The sequence below is a fragment of the Phyllostomus discolor genome, chromosome 1 (genome assembly GCF_004126475.2).
Source record: "Phyllostomus discolor isolate MPI-MPIP mPhyDis1 chromosome 1, mPhyDis1.pri.v3, whole genome shotgun sequence".
Taxonomy (NCBI): Eukaryota; Metazoa; Chordata; class Mammalia; order Chiroptera; family Phyllostomidae; genus Phyllostomus; species Phyllostomus discolor.
The window spans coordinates 151,212,242-151,235,067 of record NC_040903.2 but is presented as its reverse complement, the minus strand read 5'-3'; the positions used below and the strand labels follow the sequence as shown (position 1 = coordinate 151,235,067).

Here is a 22,826-nt window from a genome sequence, read left to right as displayed (position 1 = left end):
CAACTTTTTTTTTTTTTAAATAGCTGTAAACTGAGCTAGCTGATGAACAGTCTCCAGGGACAGGATAGGATCACCCTTGTTTCCTGTTCAGCCTTGCTGAAGAAAAAATAATCCTAGTGAAAGAAAAGAACGTAATGGTTCTGTAATCCAGGTAAAAGGTTTAGGGGAGTTCAAAGATCAATTAATTTTTAAATCTTGATCACTTAATTTCTGAAGAGCAAGCAAATAATTCTTGGAAGACTTAGAAATCTGCAAATCAAAAAGTAAACACAAGAGATGTTCAATCAGGAACACAAAAACTTTACTGGAGAAAGTAAAAGTTAGGTGGTTTTCATTTATCTAAAGCACTTTATTAGTCCATTTGAAGTGGCATACAGTTTTTAAAAATCTGCATGGGTAGGGGCTTCTTTGGTTAAGTGTCCATGGGTGGGAATGTATGGAAATGTTTAACGTGTTTAAGTAGAAATATCAAATAGGCTTTACATAAACCACCAGATAATTTACAGACATTTGCAGCACTGACCACTTCCCTGTGGCTCCGTATCGGGGTGGAGAACAGAGACATTCATTGCATAACGTTGTGAAGCAATGAAATTTCTGTAAGTCGTGATCTGCTGGCATGTAATAACTCGATCTGCTTCATGCAGACAAAATATATTAAAAGTATGGACGAGTGAAGTTTGTGCCCCAGGGAAAAGGCGAGATAATGCATTGAAATTGTTCAGAGGTAGTTAGTTGCCTAATGGTCTAATATGTGAGCTATGTGAGGTCTGGGGTCTGGTTCTCATAAATTCTGGCTAGACTGATCCTGTAATTTCAAGCAAAGGATAAAAGCGTTAGCCAGAATCATCAGTGTTCAAGGTCCATGATGCTGGATATTATTCATGTAAAGATTTTAAAAAGAAAAAAACACTTTAAAAGGGATGCTGTGGAGTGTAATTCATGGTTTTGTGTGTTTGTGTTTGAAAATGTGCGCATACCAACATGCGCGCTATAAGCCATTTAATGAAATACATTAACTTGGAATTTATAGAAACCTTCCACATCTTTTCCGTGATGGGATAGGAGTTTGATATAATATAATAATGTGCTGCATGAACAACCATGTAGGATCTAATTATTTTAACTTCAAACTGACATATCTGTGTTTAAATTGGAGTAAAAAAACATGTTTGTAATAAAAATTTACCATTACGAATGGAATAATTTAAAACCAATTTGGACGGATTAGAGGAAAAAGTTCCCAAGACATTTGGTAGCCTTATAAATGATTTCACAAAATATGCTAAGACTGTTCTACCAATTATGTTGGCTGAATACGGAATCCTCAGATTTGAAAAGAAAATAAGAACTGGGCTTTTGAAATTAGGTAGATGGTGGATATGAAAACCCTTGATAACTTCCTCCTTCATATAATTTATTTCATCGTGGGGTAGAAGTTTTGAAGTTTTTATTTTCAGTTTCTTTTTTAAAAAACCCTTTTAAAAACCTGTTCACTTGTGTTTGAGTCGACAGTATATTTATACAGTCTTTCCTGCCAGAATGGTTGACAGTATTTCTAAATGGTTTCCCTCATTGCCTAGGTTATACCAAGTGCCACTCTCCTTAAGTTCTCAAAACTATACCACCCACACACACATCATGAATAGAGGTGTGCAGACATTTTTTTCTTTTTTAAAACAAAGTGTTCGATCTAAAATTACTTTGGCTTTAATGTGACCCCAGAAATCATCTCAGCTTCATACCTATGGAGGTAGCTAGTGTGAGCTTCCCTTTGATCCTGGTGACAAGGCTGTCATTCTAAAATTTTGTTCATAAAAATGTCTGCATTTATGCTTTCTCTATTAGTACCATGCTTTAAAGCCTTCTGACATTCTATAGAAATACCCTTTGGGCAGAAAAACTGTTCATCTAGTCTTCTGAGTTTACCTGGAGACATTTGGAGATTCAATTACATTTGATTACTCAAGTCTGACTTTTCAAATTGTTGAAAATGCTTAACCCCAAATTATTCTGCTTGGCAGTGTAACACACATACAGCCATTATCTTTTAAAATTTAAAATATGCAAATACTTTGTTAGCTAGGAGGTGATATTTGTTATTTTATGAATGAGTAAACCAGTCTCAAATATTTAGATAATCTTTAAAAGAGTCTTTTAAACCATCAGGTTACAAAATTTGCATCTCTACCTACTTTTACTCTTTTTTTTCTTTTAATAACCACGTGCTTCCATTTAACTTATTTTTTGCATTGAGGAAATATATTCAGAGTTGCATCTACCAGTCAGATTATAAGGAAAATTGCATCTATGGGTCAGATTATAAGGAAAATTGTAAAATTATAAGAAAATCACATTGCTGTTTATCATTACATCTGGATGCCCCATTAGACTTTGGACAAATGGGTTGATACTTTTTTTAAATGAAAGTTTGTGAATTATTTAAATACTGGAATTCTAGGAGCTTCTTTATGCCTCATTTTAATAACTACAAAATTAAAAAAAAGATTTAATAATTAAACTCTTTCATGGGTTTCTTCCTGTATTATTAGTAAGAAAATCTGAATGACAACTTGCTCTGGTTTTGAATAAGCTTTATTGGTGTGTCTGTCCTTCCAAAACCCCACTTACCACTTTGCCAGTGACGTTTTGCTGCCAGTGTATGAACATAAGATGATTGTATGACAGTCCTCAGCTCCAGATAATTTGCAAGAATTAGTGGTAGAGTTGGGTTGGTTAACTTTTCATTATATGTTCTGTCCATTACAGAGACTCATAGTTTTACAGGAAGGGTAGGTACTACAAATTTGAAATTAGTTTACATTTTCTATCCAAAGTTAGGTAATATGATTACCTTTTGATTATTCCAATTCTAAACATCTCAAGGCAAAATTCAAGATTCGTGCTAGAAAACCTGAGTAGGTTCCTCTCCCCGCCCCCCCCCTTTCCTCCCCCCCGGCCCTCGCTCTCCAAATCTTTTCCAGATTGTTTGCAAAATGAAATTATCTAATTTCACGAGTATTTGTTCTGAGAAAGCTCTACACTCTGGCAGACAGAATTCAGGGACTCATTTCCAAGGCCTGATATCTTAAGACAAGACCTTTTTGTCCACGAAACACCACCTTGGATTGGATGAGAATGCTGAGGGAACTGTCTGGGCCTGAGAGGCTCAAACACGTCTGTGGGCCAGCCAGTGCACTGGGGATACCATCTATGGTCAACGACCAATGTCAACAAGTCAGGGTGCTCCAAATCTCTGAGAAACACAGAAAAGTATTGTGAATATATATACATTTATATATATTTTATATTAAGTTGCTTTGTGTGTTTTTTAGAAAACATTGCATGCCTATAATGAATTGACTTACTTCATTATTTCTTCCCAAAATTTATATCACTAAATCAAACTGTAGCAAGGATTTATTCAGGATATTTTAATATCCATTGAGGCACTGTTTCAAAATGTGCATCTGCTTGCTTAATTATAATATTTCTGAATTTGTAACTCTTGCCACTATTAAATTTAGTTTTTAAAAAGACTTCAGACTAGGAACCAATGCTGAATTATTAATTCGAACATTATGAACTTTTCAAGTTCTAAGTATAGAGGAAGAAATACTGAGCTAATTTGACTAATTAATCTAGTTGATTACAGTGTATTTATACAAGCAGCGCTAATCTAGCAGGCTGAAAAGTTTAAAGACTCTCTAGTAAAACTATAAATGAAGCAAATTAGTAATTCAGTGACTAAACAAGTTATTAGAGTGCAAATGGATGCTTTAACATATACTTCTGATCATCTTATAAGGAGTATAGCTTGATAACCACAAGATTCTGAGCTTGGCACTTACATGATATGCCTGATACCCACAAAGTGTCTAGTTATCGCATTGCAAAAGCACTCCCAGACTGAGGCACATTGTATTTCTTTTTTTCAGCCTTTCTGACAGTGCTGTCCTGTCAGCCTGTTTGTTTAGAGCACATGATGAAGGTGCACAGGAGAAATAAGCTCTCTTGTTTGTTTGAACGTCCCACCTACCATATTATAGGTGATTACAGAGTTAATGAAAATGGAATCTCCTTTTGCTTTTGACAAAAACCACATTTCATAGGTCTAATTTTAGGTCTAGTCACTGAGTCTGTCCCATGATAAAAGAAAAACGTGGAATGTGCCCAGACAGAACTTCTAATGGTGTGTGTTAAATCAAAGAGTGTGCCTTTGAGTTTGTATAAAAAGAGAAAAATCTCATTGATTTTATGGAAGAATTAAGGGAAACTATCACTCTGTGGAGTGCTTGATGTGAGGGAATACTAGAGCGTTTTGCTTTAGTCTGATACTTAGTAGACAAGTCCCCTGAGTAGGAAGCATGGCTAATTCTGTTCTTTTAAAGTGCCTAATGTGGTGTTGACACACTCAAATGTTAAATAATATATTGTAACATGAAGGGAAAGCTCAAAGCTTTCATGAGGTAAGGCTGAAAAATAGTTATACATGCCCTTGATTCAGGGAAACTTTAGAGACAAAGAACTCACATTCATTTATTCATTCCAGGAAAGACCCTTTCAGTCTTGTGTTTAGCACTGGTTGAATTTACAGTTTGTAGATTTTCAGGGCTTCAAGTCCTTCCTAAAAAAAATTATCTATTATCTCTGAATATAAGGATTTTCCCCCCAAAAAGCATACCTCATTCTCTGCCACTCATACTTAAAGATTATTGTGCGGAAGCATTGCCTTGGCTTCTTTTAAAAATCTACAATATGCTTAAAAACCTCAAGCTATATACTTTAAATGAGCACTTTGTATCATGTATGAATTGTATCTCAAAGCTGTAAAAACGACTAAGAAACTTATCTGTTAGTTTAATGTATGTGCATAGTGTATTTCTTCATCCTTCTTTGGCTAGTAGTTCTGCTAGGCAAAAATTCAAACCAAAATAATAATGCCATATAAAAAATTAACAGATATGCCAAAAAAGATACCTTGAAAACAACTTAGGTGCACAAGGTGAAATTGTATTTACAGCTCAGGTACTAAAGATTGCCATTTTATTTTAACATTAACAAATTCACAACTTCTAAACTGGCTCTCTTGGCTGATTTGTTATCAAACAAAATTAATTTTTCCTTTACAAATTTCACCAAATGTGAATACATGTTTATTCATTTAACCAACTGCATTTCTTTGGAAGTGTGTAAAAAAGAAAAATAAGAAATCCACTTAAAGATGAAGATTTAATGCCTTGCCTTCAAGTACCTGCAAGCTACTGGGGGATGCCAACAAGTAAGCAGGGATGGTGCTACATTGTACTTTCACTATGGAAACAATTGCTATATAATTAAAAAATATCTGGCAGCCATCAAATAACTGCAGACAAACTAGCAATTAGACTATTCCATTGTATGAAGTGTGGTATATAAAGTACATAGTACAGTGACTGGCACATAGCCTTTCAAACATGAGTTAGCCAGTAGAAGCATAGTAACATCAGCAGGATTTTAATAGTAATTAAAAGTATATAATTAGACCAATGTTGACATTTGTGTGCACTCAGAAGACCTCAGGGAAGAGCTTTGATGGCTTAAGAAAAATATAGACATCTGGGGCAGAGAATATGCCTGGGTCTTAGGGAGCGGCCATCAGGGCCGACCCCGGGTGGATGGAAGGCCACGGGAGCATCCAAGGGAGCCAAAACTGAGAGAAGTCCCGAAGGCCAATGTTACTCTGCCCCAATCCAAACCTAGGCCAAGCCCTCCTATATTATATTGTCACAGGTAGATACTACAATGAGCATATAGATGGTAGAGCTGAGGCGCCTGCACAGTGAAAGGGCAGGTGGGCTGTGGCGGTGCTAGTAAAAATCACACTGGACTGAGAATTAATTGGAAAACCATGAGCTCTAGTTGTGTGCTGTCCCCAGTCATTTCCAATGTGTCACTTGAGCTTTGTGGGACTCATTTTCTTCCCATGTTAGTACAAAGTGAACTGCTGACTTGTTTAACTCTCTAATAGTGTGATTCTTTGTCTTTAAGGATACTTTCTGATGGTTAATGAGTGAATAAACAGAGGAAATAGCAGACATTGAAGATAAGAAGAAACAGGGTTTTAATGGTGTTGTTTTGAAGTTTGACACTGAAAGAATTACTTAACGATGTCCTTATGTAGCTGTCTTTGCATGAACTGGAAGGTTGGAAGGTCTGTGAAACAGGGCCCATTTTTTCCCCCACTGGGCTTTTTTACTTTCTATTAAAACAGGTTTTTCTTGTATTACTTTGGTATCTCCTTCCATAAGGAAGGAATAGGATTATCCAGAAATATATACTATAATATTATATTATGGAAGATGACAAATTAATCCTCTTTAAATGAGTTCAAAATCCTTAGATGAACACAAAATTGTTGTTCTGGGGGCCTACTAAATCCTGATCATCTCACTGAAGAAGCAGAAACGAGTTGTCTTCATTTGAGGAGATAGTTGGTGGTGGTTGTTGAAGATATTTCCATAGCAAATGGTTATTTATTCTAAGTTTCTACTGTGATACATCTTTTCTGCCTTTCCACAAATTTATTAATGAATGACTTAGGCAGCATGCCTTGGGGTATTCAGTCCAGGGCCAAAATGAGCTATTTCCCTCACAATAGGTACCTGTCATAATAAGTAGAGTCACAGAAGTTGTCTAGAAAGGACACTTGCTAGAAATGACAATTTTTTTGCTGCATCTGAAAGGTTTCCCAAGCCAAATGACAGAATGTCGATGAACACCCATTGTGACTGAACTCATATTTACCATTCAGTTGGGGATTGATGAGCAAAGAAAATGTATGTTGCTTTGAGCCTCCCCCCCACCAAAATTCCCTCCTTCCAAAAAAGAATCCAATGTCACTCATTTGGATGACTAAGTATCTGGCATCTGTAAGAATTGAACATGGTCTTCTAGTGAGATGAATGAGCATTTTTAAAGCATAATATTAGATCCATCAAAACTTATAAAAGAGCCGAGGCAAAATTTTACATAGATATGATATTCAGTGTAAAAAGTATTCTCAACAGAGGAACTGAACTTTATGTGTCCTTTGATCTAATCCCAGTGGATATTTCAGTGAGTAATTCTAACATTTGGAAAGAATTGGACATAACTGAGATTCATCTTGGGTCAGACAAACATGAGCCCTATGAACAGAGAGGGAGATGAGGGGCTCTCAGTCTCCTCAGGTGGCATGTCTTTTGTCTTGCCACCAAAGTTTTACCATGTTAATAAGTGGTCCATGACAGAGTTAGACCCATTCTTAGTGAGTTTAGTTAGTTTTACCATAACTTCACCCCAAACCCCTGAGAGACATCGCTTTTCTTAAAGTCCACAACCTGGTTGTGACTTCCCTTCTCAAGAAAACAAGAATCATACTAGTTATTTAACAGAAAGAATACAATGTAGGGATTTGGTTCAACAGGTGTTAAAATTCTGGAAAAGCAAAACAAGACACTGAAGTAAACAGAAACACTGAAGTAAAACTTTAGAAAGCTACTACTATGTCTTGGGCTGGGGGAACAAAAGGGAGAGAGGCTCAGGTCAGCGGATCCTGGGAGGTCAGAGGAGGAAGCCTGTGGAGCTGGGACTCAGTCCTCTGAGAAAGGGCATCACCCAGCTGATGATGCTGGTTCTGGTACCTTAGTGGCTAGGTCTCAGATCTCTGAGGAGGAACACTGCCAACGGCACCTCTGAGTGTGCATATGGTTAATTCTGGGAGTGCTGAAGGAACCTGGGAACTGGAACCAACGCTAAAGTGTTGAGGCAAGGATAGTATAAGGAAGGGCACGAAGAGCACAGGGAAGGAGCAAGTTCCTTCTGGCCTCCTGCCTCTGGCTTCCCTCAGTGCTCCCTACTGGCAGCGCTTAACAGGGAGCCTGGAGACAAAGAAGAAATGCAATTAGGAGTATCCCAGCCCATCATCCCAGAGCAGAGTAGAGAAGAAAGAGTCTGCAGCTGAGAGACTTGGCTTAATAAAGCCCACCCTGGAAGCTACAGAAGGAAGGATTCTGTGTAACTGGGGAGAGGTGTGAAACCTAAGAATACGAAATTTGCTAATGAGCAGCAAGTCTTGACCACCTCCACAATAAAAGGACATGAAATTCTGGGGCAAGGGAGATCATATCCAAACGGATCTCCCCAGCAGTTCCCAGTACGATTCTTCCCAATTTCTCTCTCAATACCCATGAAGACACAGTAAATAATTAAAATTATGGTAGCATCAGAAACTCAGGCTGATAGAATCTGGGAAGAATAGACTGTATTTATAAGGCATATGGAGCTTCAACTCATAGCCTATCCCCTCTTTACTGCATAAAAGAATTAGTGTGGTGAGAGGTAAAAATATGCTTCACAGCTCCGTCACCATCTGTCCGCTGACCTGGTGAGCCAGGAATTGTGCCAACCAGAAATCTGAGCAGGAACCCCTGTCTAGCCCTCGGAGCTGCTCTGAGAGAGTATCATTTCCCCTACAATTTAACTTCCACCTTTCTACAACAAACAGATATTGACATTCTCAGGAAGCAAAGGAATGGAAAGTTAGTGGAATGTTAACAGTGGTGCAAGGCATTCTGGTCCTCATGAGGAAGCCATGGTGGGAAGTGGGACATCAGTGAAAAACAACGTTAGATCTGCAGGCTGTGAATTTCAGGTTTGCCAGTGCTATCACCACTCAGAACAAAGCAGATTACACATCTGAAAATGCTCTAATTCAAGACCCAGAGGAAAGAATTGATATATGTTATAAGAAAACAAGGCCTCCATGAAAAGGCTTAATAAGTATGAAACAAAGAGAAAATGGTGAGATGAAGAACAGGAGAAGATAAAAACAACGGGGAGAAGATGAAAGCAGATTAAAAGGGAAGCATAAGAGCAAAATTAAAATGCATTGAGAATAGTCAAGAACAGATTCAATTCTGTAGAACTAATAATATGATGGGGAACGGGGAACTGGAAGCCATCTCCCATGACAAAGCAGAGAAGGACAAAGTGAGGACAGAAGAACAGAGAATGGAGGACCAGCGTGTGGGCAATTGTTCTTATTTAAAGAAAGCTAAACACCAATACAATGAAAGTGGCACTCAAGAATGTAACAAAAAAAATCCTAACTTTCCTGAATTGATGAAAGGACTGTGTGTGCAGATTGAAAGAACAAACCGACGCACAAACAAATATTGAGTTACAAAGATGTAGGGGGAAACATAAGGTGGGAAAATCAATTTTGCCTACTTACCAAAGGATGCATAGATGATAGATGATTGATAGACAGACAGACAGACAGATAGATGCTAGACAGATTAATGTCAAACTGGTCTTAAACCTCCTGCCAAAAATGCCAAAGGAAAATGGAACAACTATAGAATTTAAGGAGAAAATACTGTGGCTCAATTGTGTTCTACCAACCAAGGTCTTGATCATTTCCAGATACATAGGTGATTAAAAAAAACAAATTCTTGAAAAAACCAAAAAGTACTTAAAATATATTTCAACTACTGATAGAGAGAGCCAATTAAAGAACTTAAGAATGGAAGGGTCATGTTCTAAAATCAGATGGAGTTGTGAAAGCAGTTAAAATAAAAGTGCCTAAATAATTGTTACAAAATAACGTATAAAATTAAATGCAAAGAAAAAATATGAAAAGCAATCCTTATTTAAGAAATAATAAAGCAGCCCTGGCTGGTGTGGCTCAGTGGGTTGAGCACTGGCCTGAGAACTGAAAGGCTGACAGTTTGATTCCCAGTCAGGGCACATGCCTGTGTTGCAGGCCGGGTCCCCAGTAGTGTGTGTGAGAGGCAACTGAATGATTTGATGTTTTTCTCCCTCTCTTCCTTCCTCCCTTTCCCTGTCTCTAAAAATAAATAAAATAATAAAGAAAGAATAAACCAAAAATATTTCTGACTCAAACACGAAAATTATACTGGCAAAGCTTGAGAAGTAGGGGATATACTATGAAGTGTGAAGCTCCTTGTTTCATATGTGATAATTGTGAAAGATATAATTTACTCAGTTATTTGCTTTTAAAAAATACAGGCTAAGGAATAGTAATGAAAATATAACCTTAGCAGAATTAAAATAATATTGATTTTCCAAAATACCAGAGCAAAAATTAGTTTAATAGAATATATGTTTCTATAAAATTTTGACAGTCTACTAAAGTATCTCTTTTTAGTATCTATAATCTTGTTAATTGAATATTGTTGGGCCTTGAGAATCTCAGTTAATTGCAAACTGCAAAGATTAACTAGGCCAAATCCTGTGACCACAGTAAAATAAAATGAGAAATTAATAATAAAAAATTAAAAACACTCAAAACTTAAATTCTTAAATTAACAACAAAAATTTTCCCTCAAACAACTGTATCATCAAGATGAAAAATTTGAATTATAGATAATTTAAAAATAACAGTGAAAAACTGCAAATAAAACTCCAAGAGATGCAGTCAAAGCTATAGTTAGAGGACTATTTAAACCATTAAATAATTCTTTATCAAGCTAGAATGAATAAAAGTAAGTAGATTCCCCAAGGAAAGAAGAACTAATAAAGATGAAAAGAGAAATTAATACTTATGAAAAAAAGTTTGCAATTAACAATTAAAACATTAGTCTTTGAAAATCAAAATCTCAACTAGAATTAGAAAATAGAAATACTTAAGGAATTAAGAATAAAAGATGGCACCAAAGATATAAACTTAAGAATGAGAAAGAAGAAATATCTATGGATAAGTAAAGGATAATAAGAATTAAAAATAAAAATTTGTAATAGTTTTGAAGGTCTTGATGAACTGAATTATTTTCTTCAAAAAATTATATACACTTCACCCCCAGTGTGAGTCTATAATAAAAAAGACAAGACTGTGAGTCGGTGAACACGTGGAGAAATACAACTGCAACACAGGGCTGATGAGCATGTAAAGTGGCGCAGCACTTGAGAGGATTCTGGGTGACCCAGCAGTCCCACTCCTAGGTGTGTGCCCAAAAGAAATGCAGACATGTGTACTCAAAGACATTGCACAAATAGTCACAGCAGTATTAATCCTAATAGCCAAAAAATGGAAACAACCTACATGTCCATTAACTAATGAATGGATAAACAAAATGTGATTTATCCATACAATGGAATATTATTCAACCATAAAAATTAATGACTCACTGCTTTATGCTGCAATGTGGATGAACCTTGAAAACATTATGGTAAGTGAAAGGCAGGCACAAAAGATCACATATTACACGACTCCTTTTATGGAATCATGTTTGAATCCATAATGCAATGTTTGAAATAGGCAAATCCACAGAGACAGAAAGTAGATCAGTGCTTGCTAACGGCTGGAAGTGACTGCTAATGGTATGGGGCTTCTTTTTGGAGTGACAAAAATGTCCTGGAATTCAGTGGTTATGATGGTTGCATTGCTTCCTGAATATACTAAAAACCACTGCATTGTACACATTTAAAGGTGAATTTTATGATATGTGGATTACATCTTAATATTTAAAGTAAAAAGTATAAATATAAATATATATATATTTATACTTTTTGTATATAACAAAAATGATTCAAGAAGTAGCAAACCTTAACATACCAATAATCATGGGAAAAAAAGTCATCTCTCACCCAAAAAGGTAATAGACCTAAAATGTTTCATGAGGACATATGCTCAGTTTCTTGTAACAATTCCTCTACTATTTAAATAATTTCAAAACTTAGAGAAAGAAGAGCATCTTAATTTTATAAAGCCTGATATCAAACCAAAGATAAGACTTGAATGAGAAAATGCATGACTTCTTATAAACATAGCTTAAGTTCTAAGCAGAATATTAACAAGCCAAATTTACAAATGTGCTTTCAAAATGTGATAGAGCCTGGTATGATTTCTTACCAAAATACAAAAATCTTTCAACATCAGAAAAATGCACTAACATAATTAATTATGTCAGTTGATCAAGAAAAACCCATATGATGATTATGTTAAATGTTAAAAAGTTAGTAAGTCAACATCCATTTCTGATTTTTACATTCTTAGTAAATAAGGAATAAAAGAATATTATTAACGAGAAAGACTATCAGTAAATAATACCTAGTATCACATTAGGTAAGGAACCCCTAGAGATAGTCTCACTATGAGTAAAAAACATTTTCTCAGCTTTTCTCAGACTTGTTCTATATATTCTAGTCAGTGCAGCAAGAGAAAGAAATAAACTAGAAGTGCAAATACCCGAAAGGAGGAGAAAATATGGAAATAATTTGCAAATGGAATAATTGCTTACCTGGGATAAAAGTGAAAATTATTCAAAACAATGTGAGTTTGGTTACAAAGTTAATATGCAAATATCAATAGCTTTTATTTACAGAAATAGGAGAATATAGTGAAAAAGAATCACAACAAAAATATGTAACATCAAAAGATATTGTTTTATTTCTATTTGAAAAAAGTGACAAAATTGAGGAACATAAAAGAAAACTTAAATAAATGGAAAGAGATATTGTACAAATACCAATATTCCACAATCTCCACATCAAAATCATAAGAGAAGTTTCTGAGAAGGCTGACAAAAATTATTCTAAGTTTTATTTTGAAGAACAAATGTAGCCTAGGATTTTTATATGACCAGTAGAAGAAGTAGGGTATTGCTCTACTTTAAATAATACACATTATAAAACTGTGGTAATTAAACCAGCTTTGAACTGGCATAGAAATGAACATGCCTGACAGCAAAACAGAGAAAGCATAGAACCATACCAACATTTATATAAAGATTATTTTAAAATAAACACGACATCTGAAATGAGAGAAAACAGAATAGATTACATCATTTGATTCCTAATGAATTTAAAATTTCAATGTAATCAATAAAACAAAATTTGTGAAATATAATATAGATAATTACATAATTTTAAATTAAAGAAATCTTTCTGAGAATTATCTTAGGGGCTCATGATATATATTCTTAAAAACACTGTTAGATATGACTATTAAAAACAAACTTTTTCCCTGGATGGTGTGGCTCAGTGGATTGAGTGCCAGCCTGCAAAGTAGGGGTCATTGGTTCGATTCCCAGTCAGGGCACATGCCTGGGTTATGGGCCAGGTCCCCCATAGGGGGTGCATGAGAAGCACCCACACATTGATTTTTCTCTCCCTCCCTCCCTTCCCCTCTCTCTAAAGATAACTGAATAAAATCTTTTAAAAACCTCTTTTGCATGACAAAACACACACACACATAAAGTTAAAAAACTAATAACAAAACAAAATGACAAATTAATTAAAAATGTAATGGACTATTTAAAAGAAAAAAATGCATGCTAACTATAATTTCATAGTAATTTTAATTACATATAAATTATTATGTTGCTGTATATATGCAGTTGATTTAAACACACATCAAATGAAACTCCAGTGTAAGTAATTCATTAGTGAAAAATTCAGATGATCAGTAATCATGGGGAAAAAGTTTATCCTTATTAGTACTCAAGGAAATAAAAATTAAATAAGGGGCCACTTTTCATCTGTCAGGTTGTCATACCTCAAAATGATAGCAGTAATGTTGGTGAGAATGTGGGAGAGTGGAACTTACACAATGCTAGAAAGTTGGTGTCTGCATTGATGTTACCTTTCTGGAGAATCAGCTCCTAATAAGTGCACACTTTTGACCCTGCATTTCCACCTCTAACTAAAAAGTCAATGATTTAATGAGCAAAGATGTAAGTAGATATTGATTATAGTTGTTTTTTCAGTCACAACATTGGAAGCAATCCATGTAGTAATTAAGAACAAATTGGACAAATTGCAGTGCATCCATCCTGGGAAATATTATGCAGCCATCAAAAGTAACCAGCAAAACAAAGGGTTTTAAGTATATAAACATTTGTCATAATCCCCTGCACTGATCTAGACTTCAGCCCAAGTAATGTTAGTAGCCATAGGGAAGAGAATTGAATTACTTAAAATTTAAAAAATGATAATGGGATGTATATTTATTGAAATAGGAAGACATTCATATCATCTTTGAAAAAGCAGGTTAGAATCTAGTACATACCACATGAATCCATTTTTATAAAAATAATGTTACCTCTCCTATAATGAATAGAAAGTGTCTTGGGAAGGTATGACACAAAATATTTGCTGTACCCATTCTGGGTGGAGAATTATTTGGGACTTAATTTGTTTTCACTTTGCATTGTCTGTCTTCCCTCAGTTATCTACAATGCATTTGGGCAATTAGACCTTTTTTAACATTCCAAAATAAAATGATACATTACTAAGCAAGAGGGCAATCAAAGGCACCCCTCAGTACCGGAAACAGGAATGCCAGTGTGGTACAGTGATAAGGCACAGGTCCTGGAGCCAGCCTGGCCAGGGTTCATCTGGATGCTGCTCCCTACCAACAGGGTGACTGCAGGCAGGTGATTTAACATCTTAGATCCTGCATCTGTAAAATGCAGAGTCGCTCTGAGGATTAGCAAAATTGTATGTAAATCACCCAGCACAGTGTCTGGCACACGTTAACCCAGGGGTAATCCTTGTTGGTGTTGTTGCTATTGTACATGCCAAGGAAATCAGCCTCGAGACTGGAAACAGATTTGTACTGCTGAGAAAAAGCCTGGATTTATTGTTCACAAGTTTCTGCATGCAGCGTATCATCTTCTGAAATATAGAAGATGTCCACAGTTCCACCACTTACCAAAATGTGTCACATGTTGCAATTTGTACTTGTAAAGTATGTGCCTCTTTACAGGGCTAGAGCAGTAACACTCCCATGGAGGGCCTTGCTGGACCTTAAGCAAGGAATTTTAACATTAATAGTTGCTCTTGCTTAGATTCTCCCCTGCCTGGACTTTTGATTCTGAATGCACTCTATTGTGTGGCCTATGTTCACTAGAGACCCGATTACAAGAAATCACTTCAGAAGCTAAAGCTCAGCCAGGTTCTCCTAAATTTTATCTTAATAATTAGAGGTAAGGAGGTCCACTAATAAAAGAGTCCTTCTGTATCCAGCTTTTATGGTATCTCAGGGCTCTTGAGGATATTAATATTATGAGTTGATATTTATTAATATTATGAGTTGATTGTGTGCTAGGCACTGTGCTACTAAGTAGTTTAGTACAGGGATTGTGTTCTTTAACATGATATCATTGTGACCTAAGAATTGATTATTATTTCTCCAAAAATGAGGAGCTTAAGACTTAACCAAGGTGACATGCATAGTAATTTCAGTTGTGAGCTTGAACGTGATTGTATCTGATGTCAAAATCCATGCTCTTAACAACTTTGGTACACTACTTCCCCATTCCTTCCAACTAGCAAGATTTTTTTTAAGTTATGTTTCAGTGTGTTTCATTTGTTGCTATTTCATGGATTTTTAAAAAAATTTTTTTAAAAATATTGATGCCATGCAAAATCTGGTTTTAAGTAACTATATAAAGCCCTACTAAAAAGTCTGTTTTTTCTCAACTGAATTTTAGTTCTAAAATTATATAATTGAATTACTTGTATACTCACCATCCCTCCTTTATTTGAATGTTTAAGTTTTTGAGGTCAAGGGTTGTATTTTTCTAGAACCTTGTTATATCCCATGCAAGCATAGTGCTTGCACATAGTAGGTGATCAACAAACACTGAACTAAATTGCATGTCTTTTTGATAATACTAAAAGACAAACAAATAGAAATGATAATTTTCTCCTAATCTGTTAATTACAAGAAACTTAAAAGCAATGCAGTTTAAACCCTTAGATTTACTGCTATTTGTCTAAGTTTTTAGGGACAACACACTTGGTCTTTCTTGGCTATGGCGTGTCATAGTATTTAAGAGCCAATATTTCCAAATGACATATGTATTAGTATTACATATGCATATAGTTATGCTTAGAAGAAACCAATGCCACTCACTTGGATTCACATTTGTTCTCTTAATGCCCTATAACCTGGGATGCAGGCTGGGAGTGGCTATGCGTGTGAGGATCATCTCTATTGTGTGCTAGCCCAAACAATAAACAGTTGGCAGTAAAAAAAAACAGATTTCAGCTGGATTTGCAGCTCTGCCACTCACCAGCTTTGTGACCTTTAAGGCGAAACTTCCCCTCTCAGAAGGTCCGTTTCTGTAAGACAGGGCTGGTAATATATATCCCACAGTGTTGTCAAGAAGGGGAAAATGAGTGTGTGTGTGCGTGTGCGTGTGTGTGTGTGTGTGTGTGCAGGGACTGTAGCACACGGTAGGCGTTCGGTAAATTCACGGAATGCTGAAAAATCTTTTTTATTTTTTTGTGAACTCACTGTTTTGCCTTCAGAAATTTCATGATTCTACTTTGAATAAATTTGAAGAACCCTGAAACACAGGCATGTGATTTAAAAAACAAGAAGGGAAAAAAAGCAATCCCAGGCTTTGGGGGGAGTATCTGCACCTGAGCGATATTAGGGGAACGCTTCAGTTCACTGAAATTCAGACGGCACCCTTCAAGCAGTTCAACCGGCACTGATTTGAGGAGCACTTTTGTTTGCATAAATAAAACACTAAAAATGTTACTGAGCTATTCCATGGAGGAGATGCCTACCTGGTAATGTAAGAACTGTGTTTTCATGCAGTTTTTATTCAAGGCAAAACATAAACCAGTGAAAGGAAAACAGAAAGTGATAAGTAACAGGGCTATATTTTCCAGGAACATATGGTAGATGCTTCAAATGAGGTATGTCAGCTATTAATTCCCCAGGTGCTTGCCTTAGTCTCAAAAATAAGGGCATTCTACGGAGGGATTTCCCAGCTCTTAATATTTTGATCTTTGGGAAAATAGGAGACTGACTCTTCTCTCATAGGCACGTGTTCCCAGGAATATTAAAAAAGCATTTTGCCGTCATTGACACGCAAAAGGTGCCAAGAGCAATTCTGATGGGGTGTCTGTCATACATGTAATTACTGTCTCCCCCCAAAACCCAGGAAAGGCAGAGACTGTTCTTGACCAAACGTTGCCTGGAGATTAAATGGGAGGACCTGGTTCCCCACAGCCTGTTCATCTTATCCTGGATTTAGCTCATGGGCCACGTTAACCCTTGTGAGCCAAGGCTACAAACTTGAGAGTCCAGGACGTGTGAGGTGGGATAAGGGTTAGCCCGAGAGGACGGGATCTTATTTCAACACAATTAAAAGCTTCCATTTGGGAAATTGCCTTTTTTTGTTTTTATTTTTCATATTGTTAAATGTTAACAGGACATGTTATAACTCTGAAATGATTTAGAGATTTGAAAGAATGTAAGAGATCACTGAAATACTGGTACACATGAAACGGCGGTTAATATTCAGAGTATAAACAGTTTTATTTTTGGAGTGTGAAAATGTTGCAAACAAAGGAGCTGACTTGCTGACTTTCCTGAGGTCAGCATTTGTGGCTTGATGGAAAGGAAAAATATGACAAATGAAATGGTTAAGACTTTGAAATATGAACACTTAAATTTTAAAACCTATTTTTAAATTTGAACACGATGTTTGGTATCTTATAACATGTAGACCCGATAGTCCTGATGTAGAATTTTCTAATTATGAAGAGCGTGCATTTCCTAAGAAGAGGGCTCATCTTTATCAGAAATTTTGGTGACACTCTCCAACTTTCTAGAAAATGGGAATGTGACTGATTCATAGTAAGATGATTTCAAAAGCAAAGAGAGAAGTTAGAAGTTCTCTTGATTGAAAAACAGTATTTGGAAAATGAGCGAACTAATGTGAAAACATTGCTAAATTAGATGTTTAGAAATATGTAATTATAAATTCTAGTAGGTAACCATGGATAAGCCACATCACTTTTATTTAAGCAGCAAAAGGTCAGTTTTAGAAATCGGTGGATTTATACATCTCACAAATATCTCTAATGGAATAGTGGTATTTTTTAAATAATAGATAAACAATGTCATTAGTTTGTAGGTGTTTTTAAAACTCAAAGTATAGTTACATTTTTTAGCTTTGATGTTTTCCCTCACTTAATCATCATTACTCCAGTCACCCTCCCACTGACTTGTGAGGCGTTATCATCTTTGTTTGTCAATGAGCAAATTGAAGCTCAGAGAGATTGGGTGACTTGCTGATGCTTAAGCAGAAACAAAAGCTCGGTGTGTTCCTACAGCTAGGTTGGTTTTTATTGGCAACTACAGGGCACATATGCAAATACAGGCTAATTCTAATAGTTACTTAACAGATTTAAAACATAGTTCTTAACCCATGCAAAGTAATCTTGGTGCTAAAGCAATAGAGGTGGTTTCAACAAATGTGTAAAGAACGGAAATCAGTTTCAAAATCAGGAGTCAGGGAATTCTTCATCGCTTTTGATACACAGGAAAAGAAAAAAGTAGTTCCATGAATCCTCTAGACCGAGTCCTCTAAGTTCTGCTGTAGAAAAAAAATAGAGTTTGTTATCCACCTAGATCTTAGACGCTAGTAAAAGTAAGGTCATTTGGAAACCAGGAGAAACGGTGGTAGTGAGTAATGTCCCTGGAGCTCCGGAGGACCATATGGCAACACGTCATTGAAAGAGGGAACGAACAGGAAGAATAAAAACTTTTTAAAGGCACAGGACTAATGAATGGATTTTAAAAAATAGTTATCACAAAAGTATATACGGGTAGAGTGCAGATGACCACCATTGGGTTATTTATTTCAAATGTGGAGAAAAGTTAATATACTTCTTTATTTAAAAACCCTGTAAGTGGATAACTCATCCTCCTAAGAGGTTTAACTTCTGAGTCAGCTTGGCTAAGGAAGACAGCCATGCACAAGCAAAAAGCTCTAGCAGATGTGCTTCTGTGCAATTTTTAAAGGACCCTGTGAGTAACAGAAGTGCCATTTGTTGACCCTTCCCCACTTCTTCATCTGGGCCTCACCAGCCACGGTTGAATCATACAGTCCTATCCATTGAACGGTGCCTATTTTGGTACAGACTGTGAATTATTACTTAATTTCAGCAGCTTAAAAGTGGCATGAGATTGCTTTTGTCAGTTTTTTTTTAGGAAACTTAATTCTACCTTGACACTCATTATTTATCCTATAGATATTTATGAAGCGCTTCCTTTATGAGCCATGCTCTATGCTAGGCACTGAAGATAAAGTTGTGAATAAAAAGATTAGATGCAGCCTTGGCTGGCGTAGCTCAGTGGATTGAGCACAGGCTGCGAACCAAAGTGTCGCAGGTTCGATTCCCAGCCAGGGCACATGCCTGGGTTGCAGGCTGTGGCCCCCAGCAACCGCACATTGATGTTTCTCTCTCTCTCTTTCTCCCTCCCCTCTCTAAAAATAAATAAATACAATCTTTAAAAAAAGTATAGCAAAAAAAAAGATTAGATGCAACTGCTACCCTTGGTGCTTACAGCGTGGTAAAAGAACAAGTGGGGTAAGTGCCTGGGGTGTTTTTCAAGTGTATATTAAGAGGGAATTAACCTAATCAGAAAGGTCAGCATATATTAATTTCAGATCTGAAGCAGACAGTTGTGGGCAATGGAGGTGTGAGAGATAGGGTGCAGGGGAAGAAGCCAGTTACAGCACATGCAAAGGTCTGTGGCAGGGTAGAGCATGATACAGTTGTGGAAGTGGAAGGGTAGTGTGGATGGAGGAGAGATAGCAATTGGACAATAGAGAAACATGACTCTGGAAGCTTCCACCCAGATCATCTGGAGCCTTGAAGGCCATGATAAACATTTTGATCTCTTAGCCTGAAAGCAACAGAAAGCCACGGAAGCACGTCAAGTAGTACAGTGACAAGGTTAAGTCCGCCCTTTGCAGTGATCATTCTGACTCCAGTGTGGAGAGTAGATTAGGGGAGGGCCAAAGTTAACATAGAGAAACTAGTTAGAGCATATCATTTCTGTCAACTCAGTCCTTTCAGTTGGTATATTTCTTAAGGTCTATTGCCTCCCTACTGTATCTTATCACTTTTTTGTGCCACTGAAATGAACACAGGTTGTTTTTTTAAGTTTTCATTGACTACAAAATAGAATATCATGAAAAAATTTTGCTACATTAAAAAAACTATATTTTTATTATCTCAATACAATAAATTTTATGTTCAGATTTTTTCCATTTCTGCATAGTTTTTATACTGACATTGCAATGCCTTTATCATATTCCATTGAGGTGTATTAAAATTTAATTACTCACTGCCCCACATTTAGGACATTTAGGTAAGAAGTTTTAACCAGGGATGGAAGGATCAGTGACATGCTGTCCAAATGTATTCTTTTTCATTTTTCAACAACGGAAACTGAGTTGGGAGAGCATATTCTGCCACTTTCAACCCCAGTTATGTGGAAATCCCCCTTTATGGAGAATGTAACGTCTCCTACGTATTTGTATTAAGAGTAATGCATGTTGCTTAGGCTGTTAAAGAAATATTGATTTCTGACCCTTAACTGGAATACTTAGCTTTCATTTTTCTTCTTTTTACATAAATTGTGTATATTGTGTTCCCCTCAGGGGGAAGTTAAAAGCATTTTGTGTTATGGAGGCTCCATTCTAGGATCTTATTGCTTTTGAGATGAATAAATGGGAGTCTTGCTATCACCGAAACAGGCCTATTTTTTCCTATGTAATAAGGCATGCAAGTGATACCGGGCGGAATCGGGCCCCGGAATTTCTGAAGTTCCAAGACAGTTTCTTACAGCCAGATTTAGCTTCCAGCTTTCAGCTGATGAGAAGCTTTGGCATATAAGGCATCTAATTTTTATTCAGCAAAAATCTCCTTGGGTGTTTTTAATGTAATTTTGAGATTTGTATTACCAGGTGATGTTTAAGCATTTCTTAGGGACTGACTGCAAATACTTGCTCGGAAAACAAAATACATTCAAGGTACTTTATACCAGGCATTCAGGTATTAGACCGAATTGGGCTAGCACCAAGACATTTCAATATGCTATGGGAAATGAAATACGGCCAAATAGGTTTTTATGTCCTGGCTATTCCTTTTCTCCATTACTAGCCAGAGGCAAGTAAATCAATTTTACATCTCCTCCCTATTTTATTTTTATCAACTTCTTAGGAAGTTTGAGGGGTTTTATTTGTTTATTCATTTTTTACCCACTCCTTGAACACATAAAATAAGAAAATTAAAAGTTTTAAATATTCCTTATCTATTTATCTTTTGACGAGACGTCACTTTAAACACACTTAATATTCTAATTAGCTTAATTACACAGGCTGTAGCCACATCAGCACAGTCTCTGTCACCTGCTCTAATGGGTCGCAGTGCCCTCCCACAGCCACCTTAACGTAAAGCTTTAATTGCCTTCCCCTAAGCCTCAGCTCATGTTTGATTTATCTGATTTCTTTGTATAAAGATTCTCTAGTTTACGATGTGTACACAAGTCATTAAATTGGTGTTGATGTTTATGCAGTGAACTCGCCAACTGGTTCCAGCAGACACCCCTTTATGAATTTATGATGGGGCAGTAAAGGCAAGTGTCAGAAGCTCCTGGTCTGGACGAGGAGTCTCTTTCCTCGTGCTGTGTAGGAGACAGTAAAGTGGGCCCTTCCGCTCATTTGTGGAGCAAGGGCAGGGTTGGAATCCAGATTTGCCAAGTTACGAGCATCTCTAACTTACCACGCTGAGAATGTGTTGTGCGTGAGAGAGAAACTCACCTTTAAACATTCACACTTTGAAGTGAAACTATACTCTATTCAAGGATTTTAACCAGGAGCTCATTTTCTGTAAACCTATCTGGTTAGTATTACAGAGTCTGTGTCAACAAACTAAAATTCATCAGCTACGACAAGGAAAAGGAATAGTTGAAGAGGGCAGTGTATCGTTTTCTTTTATCTATACTTTCCTTTTTTTGCAAAATAGGCCAAAAAAGACTAATATTCTCCCCAGGTTTTATGCCGTAAGAAGCTGACGTGTACATTTTTTTCGCTATGAGAAGATCTTCAAAGATTATAGATGTGAGTTTAATTCACTGCTTCTTTTGCAGACACAGGTCTTCCTGGCTGAGGGCAAAACACAGTGCTGATTTTCAAAGTTTCGTGCGTGTTGTATTAGTGCTGTTTGATTAGCTCTGCCTTTTTACTTCTCATTAATATTTGAAATTAGAAGGCAGAAAAATTGATTCTTAATTTTAACATATACCACAGAGGGTTTATCTCAAAGTGCTTATTTTAAACTATTCTGTATGTGTATAAGTTGGTGTTCATATAGGTAATACCTGCAAATAACTGAAGAATTAAGATAAAATGGAAAAGCTCCATAATGTAAGAAGAGGAAGCCAAATAAGGAAAAAATACTTTCCTATTTGAGGAAAAGGATGGACGACTGGGGAGATGGGAAGAAGGAAGGAAAGGAGGTGTTCCAGATGGTTCTGAAATTTGTTCAGTAGAGGAGAAGATTCTCAAATGTCATGTGGTTTTCTGAAGAGACAAAAACAGGACTTTAATGTTGATGACAGAGAAGATAAACTGGAAGTGCGATAGTGAAATTCATTTTTATCTACATTTCCTCCCAATTCTCACCCTTTGTGGAAGCTCTTTCTCTTCATACTGAGAAAATTCATATAATTAAATGCAGTTAAGAGTACAGACTAAGAAGAAACGCAAGAGTGTCTCATTAGCACGGCTGCACTCACGAAGACTTGAAGAATGTGGTGCCTTCACCAGTTAAAATTATTAAAATATTATAGGATATTCTTAAAATGCCTCTAGCAAGTAATGAAACCAGAATAAGAAGATATGTTACGGCCAGTTTACATTTCCGTACGAGAAAACAAAATGCAGAGGGTCTGGTTTTGATCTGTAGCAGTCCTGTATTCAACGGGTACGTTTTTACTGGGGTCCTCCACTATGAAGTTCTGA

At 36.4% G+C, this 22,826-nt stretch overlaps 1 protein-coding gene and 1 long non-coding RNA gene across 2 annotated transcripts in view; one reads left to right on the top strand and one right to left on the bottom strand.

The window, feature by feature from the left end:
• The window catches only part of MEIS2 (Meis homeobox 2), a 198,307-nt gene that overhangs the window by 97,682 nt on the left and 77,799 nt on the right, over positions 1 to 22,826 (top strand).
• On the bottom strand, positions 18,993 to 22,428 carry LOC118501825. The gene is made up of 2 exons (XR_004904488.1): positions 19,342 to 22,428; positions 18,993 to 19,128 (listed from the first exon to the last, which is right to left on the bottom strand). It is a non-coding gene; the product is annotated as an uncharacterized LOC118501825 (long non-coding RNA).